The sequence below is a fragment of the Schistocerca piceifrons genome, unplaced genomic scaffold, assembly GCF_021461385.2.
Source record: "Schistocerca piceifrons isolate TAMUIC-IGC-003096 unplaced genomic scaffold, iqSchPice1.1 HiC_scaffold_2356, whole genome shotgun sequence".
Taxonomy (NCBI): Eukaryota; Metazoa; Arthropoda; class Insecta; order Orthoptera; family Acrididae; genus Schistocerca; species Schistocerca piceifrons.
The window spans coordinates 4025117-4033383 of record NW_025728290.1 but is presented as its reverse complement, the minus strand read 5'-3'; positions in this window follow the sequence as shown (position 1 = coordinate 4033383).

Genomic DNA, 8267 nt, shown 5'->3' with positions numbered 1-8267 from the left:
AGGAGCCGCTCAAAGCAGACACTCTTAGAAGATTCACACTTCTTGTACTTAAGTCGGCATTGGCTCATTTGTATTCAATCCCGATGTTTTTTATGTGTTTCATGGTCGATGTGATGGAACATGGAATACAGTAAACCGGCACTGGTGCATCGCAATCTAATACTGGTCTCCCAGGAGAGACTCAAAGCACAAAGGCATGTAAGATTCACTCTTCTTGCACTTAAGTCGGCATTGTCCCTTTTGTAGTCAATCCCGAAGCAGTTTCTGTGTTTCATAGAGAATGTGAAGCTCCAAGGGATACAGTAAACCAGCACTGGTGCATCGGAATCTAACACTGGTCTCCCAGGAGCCGCTCAAACCACAAAATTTTAGAATATTCACTCTTCTTGTACTTAAGTCGGCATTGACCCTTTTGTATTCAAACTCGATTCAATTTCTGTGTTTCATGGTCAATGTGAAGGTCCAAGGGATACAGTAAACCAGCACTGGTGCAACGGAATCTAATACTGGTGTCCCAGGAGCCGCTCAGATAAGAAACCCTTAGAAGATTCACTCTTTTTGTACTTACGTCTGCATTGTGCCTTTTGTATTCAATCCCGATGCAATTTCTGTGTTTCATGCTCAATGTGAAGGTCCAAGGGATAAAGTAAACCTGCACTGGTGCATCTGAATCAAATACTGGTCTCCCAGAAGCCGCTCAAAGCACAAGCTATTAGAAGATTCACTCTTTTTGTACTTAAGCAGGCATTGTCCCTTTTGTATTCAATCCCGATGCAATTTCTGTGTTTCATGAACAATGTGAAGGTCCAAGGGATACAGTAAACCTGCACTGGTGCATCGGAATCTAACACTGGTCACCCAGGAGCCGCTCAAAGCACAAAATCTTAGAAGATTCACTCTTCTTAAACTTACGTCGTCATTGTGCGTTTTGTATTCAATCCCGATGCAATTTTTGTGTTTCATGATCAATGTGAAGTTCCAAGGGATACTGTAAACCTGCACTGGAGCATCAGAATCTGATACTGGTCTCCCATGAGGCGCTCAAAGCACAAACTCTTAGAAGATTCACTCATCTTGTACTTACGTCGGCATTGTGCCTTTTGCATTCAATCCGGATGCAATTTCTGTGTTTTATGGTCCATGTAATGGTCCAAGGGATACACTAAACCAGTGCAGGTGCATCGGAATCTGATACTGGGCACCCAGAAGCCGCTCAAAGCACATAATCTGAGAAGATTCACTCTTATTGTACTTAAGTCGGCATTGTCCGATTTCTATTCAATCCGGATGCAATTTCTGTGTGTCATGGTGAATATGAAGGTCCAAGGGAAACAGTAAACCTGCACTGGTGCATAGGAATCAATTACCTGTTTCCAGGAGCCGCTCAAAGCACAAAATATTCGAAGATTCTCTCTTCTTGTAATTAAGTCGACATTGTCCCATTTGTAGTCAATCCCGATGCAATATCTGTGTTTCAAGGTCAATGTGAAGGTCCAAGGGATACAGTAAACCTGCACTGGTGCATCAGAATCTATTACTGGTCTCCCAGGAGACGCTCCAAGCACAAACTCTTAGATAATTCACTCTCCTTGTACTTAAGCAGGCATGGTCCATTTGGTATTCTATCCCGATGCGGCTTTTGTGTTTCATGGTCAATGTGAGGGTCCAAGGGATAAAGTAAACTTCTATTGGTGCATCGGAATCTAATACTGGTCTCCCAGGAGCCGCTCAAAGCACAAACTCTGAAGAGATTAACTCTTCTTGTACTTAAGTCGGCATTGTCCCTTTTGTATTTAATCCCGATGCAATATCTGTGTTTCATGGTCAATGTGGAGGACGAAGGGATACTGTAAACCTGCACTGGTGCATCGTAACCTAATACTGTTCTCCCAGGAGCCGCTCCAAGCAGAAACTCTTAGAAAATTCACCCTTCTTGTACTTAAGTCGGCATTGTCCGATTTGTATTCAATCCCGATGTAATTTCTGTGTTTCATGCTCAATGTGAAGGTCCATGGGATAGAGTTAATCAGCACTGGTGCATCGCAATCTAATACTGGTCTCCCAGGAGCCGCTCAAAGCACAAACTCTTAGAAGATTCACCCTTCTTGTACATAAGTCTGCATTGTCCGTTTTGTATTCACTCCCGATGCAATTTCTGTGTTTCATGGTCAATGTGAAGGTCCAAGGGATGCAGTAAACCTGCACTGGTGCATCGGAATCAACCACTGGTCTCCCAGGAGCTGCTCAAACCACAAGCTCTTAGAAAATTCACTCTTCTAGTTCTTAAGCCTGCATTGCCCCTCTTGTATTCATTCCGGATGCAATTTCTGTGTTTCATGGTCAAAGTGAAGGTCCAAAGGATACAGTAAACCTGCACTGGTGGAACGGAATCTGATACTGGTCCCCCAGGAGTTGCTCAAAGCACAAACTCTTGGAAGTTTCACTCTTCTTGTACATAAGTCATCATTGTGCATTTTGTATTTAATCGCGATGCAATATCTGTGTTTCATGGTCAATGTGAAAGACCAAGGGATACAGTAAACCTGCACTGGTGCATCAGAATCTAATACTGGACTCCCAGAAGACGCTCAAAGCGCAAACTCTTAGAATATTATCTTTTCTTGTACTTAAGACGCCATTGTGCCTTCTGTATTTAATCCCAAAGCAATTTCTGTGTTTCATGGTCATTGTGAAGGACCAAGGGATACAGTAAACGTGCACTTGTGCATCGGAATCTAATACTGGTATCCCAGGTGCCGCTCAAAGCACAAAATCAGAAGAGATTCACTCTTCTTGTACTTAAGTCGGCATTGTCCCTTTTGTATTCAATCCCGATGCAATATCTGTGTCTCACGGTCAATGTGAAGGACCAAGGGATACAGTAAACCTGCACAGGTGCATCGGAATCTAACACTGGTCTCCCATGAGCCGCTCAAAACAGACAGTCTTAGATGATTCACACTTCTTGTACTTAAGTCGGCATTGTCTCATTTGTATTCAATCCCGATGTAATTCATGTGTTTCATGGTCAATGTGATGGATTAAGGGATACAGTAAACCGGCACTGGTGCATCGGAAACTAATACTGGTCTCCCAGGAGAGACTCAAAGCACTAACGCATATAAGATTCACCCTTCTTGCACTTAATTCGGCATTGTCCCTTTTGTAATCAATCCGGATGCAATTTCTGTTGTTATGGTCCATGTAATGGTTCAAGGGATTTTCTAAACCAGTGCAGGTGCATCGGAATCTAATACTGGGCTCCCAGAAGCCGCTCAAAGCACATACTCTGAGAAGATTCACTCTTATTGTACTTAAGTCGGCATTGTCCGATTTGTATTCAATCCGGATGCAATTTCTGTGTTTCATGGTCACAATGAAGGTCCAAGGGAAACAGTAAACCGGCACTGGTGCAAAGGAATCAATTACCTGTTCCCAGGAGCCGCTCAAGGCACAAAATATTCGAAGATTCTCTCTTCTTGTAATTAAGTCGGCATCAGAAACAAATACTGGTCTCCCAGGAGACGCTCCAAGCACCAACTCTTAGATGATTCACTCTCCATGTGCTTAAGCAGGCATTGTCCATTTGGTATTCTATCCCGATGCGGTTTCTGTGCTTCATGGTCAAGTGAGGGTCCAAGGGATACAGTAAACCTATATTGGTGTATCGGAATCTAATACTGGTCTCCCAGGAGCCGCTCAAAGCACGAACTCTGAAGAGATTAACTCTTCTAGTATTTAAGTCGGCATTGTCCCCTTTGTATTCAATCCCGATGCAATATCTGTGTTTCATGGTCAATGTGAAGGACGAAGGGATACTGCAAACCTGCACTGGTGCATCGTAACCTAATACTGGTCTCCCAGGACCCGCACCAAGCAGAAACGCTTAGAAAATTCACTCTTCTTTAACTTAAGTCGGCATTGTCCGATTTGTATTCAATCCCGATGTAATTTCTGTGTTTCATGGTCAATGTGAAGGTCCATGGGATACAGTTAATCAGCACTGGTGTATCGCATTCTAATACTGGTCTCCCAGGAGCCGCTCAAAGCAGTTTCTGTGTTTCGTAGTGAATGTGAAGCTCCAAGGGATACAGTAAACCTACACTGGTGCATCGGAATCTAATACTGGTCTCCCATGAGGCGCTCAAAGCACAAACTCTTAGAAGATTCACTCTTCTTGTACTTACGTCGGCATTGTGCCTTTTGTATTCAATCCGGATGCAATTTCTGTTGTTATGGTCCATGTAATGGTCCAAGGGATTTTCTAAACCAGTGCCTCCCAGGAGCCGCTCAAACCACAAAATCTTAGAATATTCACTCTTCTAGTACTTCAGTCGGCATTGTCCCTTTTGTATTCAATCTCGATTCAATTTCTTTGTTTCATGGTCAATGTGAAGGTCCAAGGGATACAGTAAACCAGCACTGGTGCAACGGAATCTAATACTGGTCTCCCAGGAGCCGCTCAGTTAAGAAACCCTTAGAAGCTTCACTCTTCTTGTACTTACGTCGGCATTGTGCCTTTTGTATTCAATCCCGATGCAATTTTTGTGTTTCATGATCAATGTGATGTTCCAAGGGATACTGTAAACCTGTACTGGTGCATCAGAATCTAATACTGGTCTCCCATGAGGCGCTCAAAGCACAAACTCTTAGAAGATTTACTCTTCTTGTACTTACGTCGGCGTTGTGCCTTTTGTATTCAATTCGGATGCAATTTCTGTTTTTATGGTCCATGTAATGGTCCAAGGGATACACTAAACCAGTGCAGGTGCATCGGAATCTAATACTGGGCTCCCAGAAGACGCTCAAAGCACAAACTCTTAGAATATTAACTCTTCTTGTACTTCAGTCGGCATTGTCCCTTTTGTATTCAATGTCGATTCAATTTCTGTGTTTCATGGTCAATGTGAAGGTCCAAGGGATACAGTAAACCTGCACTGGTGGAACGGAATCTAATACTGGTCCCCCAGGAGTTGCTCAAAGCACAACCTCTTGGAAGTTTCACTCTTCTTGTACATAAATCATCATTGTGCATTTTGTATTTAATCGCGATGCAATATCTGTGTTTCATGGTCAATGTGAAAGACTAAGGGATACAGCAAACCTGCACTGGTGCATCGGAATCTAATACTGGACTCCCAGAAGACGCTCCAAGTACAAACTCTTAGAATATTAACTCTTGTTGTACTTAAGACGCCATTGTGCACTTTGTATTTAATCCCGATGCAATTTCTGTGTTTCATGGTCAATGTGAAGGACCAAGGGATACAGTAAACCTGCACTTGTGCATCGGAATCTAATACTGGTATCCCAGGTGCCGCTCAAAGCACAAAATCTGAAGAGATTCACTCTTCTTGTACTTAAGTCGGCATTGTCCCTTTTGTATTCAATCGCGATGCAATATCTGTGTTTCATGGTCAATGTGAAGGTCCAAGGGATACAGTAAACCTACACTGGTGCATCGAAACCGATTACTGGTCCCCCATGACCCGCTCAAAACAGACAGTCTTAGTAGATTCACACTTCTTGTACTTAAGTCGGCATTGTCTCTTTTGTATTCAATCCCGATGTAATTTATGTTTTCATGGTCAATGTGATGGATCAAGGGATACAGTAAACCGGCACTGGTGCATCGGAATCTAATACTGGTCTCCCAGGAGCCGCTCAAACCACAAAATCTTAGAATATTCACTCTTCTTGTACTTCAGTCGTCATTGTGCATTTTGTATTCAATCACGATGCAATATCTGTGTTTCATGCTCAATGTGAAGGTCCAACGGATACAGTAAACCTGCACTGGTGCATCTGAATCTAATACTGGTCTCCCAGAAGCCGTTCAAAGCACAACCTATTAGAAGATTCACTCTTTTTGTACTTAAGTAGGCATTGTCCATTTTGTATTCAATCCCGATGCAAAATCTGTGTTTCATGGACAATGTGAAGGTCCAAGGGATACAGTAAACCTGCACTGGTGCATCGGAATCTAACACTGGTCACCCAGCAGCCGCTCAAAGCACAAAATCTTAGAAGATTCACTCTTCTCGTACTTGCGTCGTCATTGTGCATTTTGTATTCAATCCCGATGGAATTTTTGTGTTTCATGATCAATGTGATGTTCCATGGGATACTATAATCCTGCACTGGTGCATCAGAATCTAATACTTGTCTGCCATGAGGCGCTCAAAGCACAAACTCTTAGAAGATTCACTCTTCTTGTACTTACGTCGGCATTGTGCCATTTGTATTCAATCCGGATGCAATTTCTGTTTTTTATGGTCCATGTAATGGTCCAAGGGATACACTAAACCAGTGCAGGTGCATCGGAATCTAATACTGGGCTCAGAGAAGCCGCTGAAATCACATACTCTGAGAAGTTTCACTCTTATTGTACCTAAGTCGGCATTGTCCGATTTGTATTCAATCCTGATGCAATTTCTGTGTTTCATGGCCAAAATGAAGGTCCAAGGGAAACAGTAAACCGGCACTGGTGCATAGGAATCAATTACCTGTTCCCAGGAGCCGCTTAAAGCACAAAATATTCGAAGATTCCCTCTTCTTGTAATTAAGTCGGCATTGTCCCATTTGTAGTCAATCCCGATGAAATATCTGTGTTTCATGGTCAATGTGAAGGTCCAAGGGATACAGTAAACCTGCACTGGTGAATCAGAATCTAATACTGGTCTCCCAGGAGACGCTCCAAGCACAAACTCTTAGATGATTCACTCTCCTTGTGCTTAAGCAGGCATTGTCCATTTGGTATTCTATACCGATGCGGTTTCTGTGTTTCATGGTCAAGTGAGGGTCCAAGGGATACAGTAAACCTGTATTGGTGTATCGGAATCTAATACTGATCTCCCAGGAGCCGCTCAAAGCACAAACTCTGAAGAGATTAACTCTTCTTGTACTTAAGTCGGCATTGGCCCTTTTGTATTCAATCCATATGCAATATCTGTGTTTCATGGTCAATGTGAAGGACGAAGGGATACTGTAAACCTGCACTGGTGCATCGTCACTTAATACTGGTCTCCCAGGAGCCGCTCCAAGCAGAAACACTTAGAAAATTCACTCTTCTTTTACTTAAGTCGGCATTGTCCGATTTGTATTCCATCCCGATGTAATTTCTGTGTTTCATGGTCAATGTGAAGGTCCATGGGATACAGTTAATCAGCACTGGTGCATCGCATTCTAATACTGGTCTCCCAGGAGCCGCTCAAAGCACAAACTCTTAGAAGATTCACACTTCTTGTACTTAAGTCGGCATTGCCCCTTTTCTATTCACTCCCGATGCAATTTCTGTGTTTCGTGGTCAATGTGAATGGCCAAGGGATACAGTAAACCTGCGCTGGTGCATCGGAATCTAATACTGGACTCCCAGAAGACGCTCAAAGCACAAACTCTTAGAATATTAACTCTTCTTGTACTTAAGACGACATTGTGCCTTTTGTATTCAATCCCGATGCAATATCTGTGTTTCACGGGCAATGTGAAGGACCAAGGGATACAATAAACCTGCACTGGTGCAACGGAATCTATTACTGGTCTCCCAGGAGCCGCTCAAACCACAAACACTTAGAAAATTCACTCTTCTTGTACTTAAGTCGGAATTGTCCCTTTTGAATGCAATCTGGATGCAAGTGCTGTGTTTCATGGTCAATGTGATGGTCCAAGGGATACAGTAAACCTGCACTGGTGCAACGGAATCTATTACTGGTCTCCCAGGAGCCGTTCAGAGCAGAAACCCTTAGAAGATTCACTCTTCTTGTACTTAAGTCGGCATTGTGCCTTTTGTATTCAATCCCGATGCAATTTCTGTGTTTCATGGTCAATGTGAAAGACCAAGGGATACAGTAAACATGCACTTGTGCTTCGGAAACAAATACTGGTCTCCCAGCAGCCGCTCAAAGCACCAACTCTTAGAAGATTCACTATTTTTGCACTTACGTCGGCATTGTGCCTTTTGTATTCAATCCCGATGCAATTTTTGTGTTTCATGATCAACGTGAAGTTCCAACGGATACAGTAAACCTGCACTGGTGCAACGGAATCTAATACTGGTCTCCCAGGAGCCGCTCAAAGCACAAACTCTTTGAAGATTCACTCTTCCTGTACTTACGTCGGCAATGTGCTTTTTGTATTCAATCCCGATGCAATTTCTCTGTTTCATGATCAATGTGAAGGTCCAAATGACACAGTAAACCTGCACTGGAGCTTCGGAATCTGATACAGGTCTCCCAAAAGGCGCTCAAAGCACAAATTCCGAGATGAAT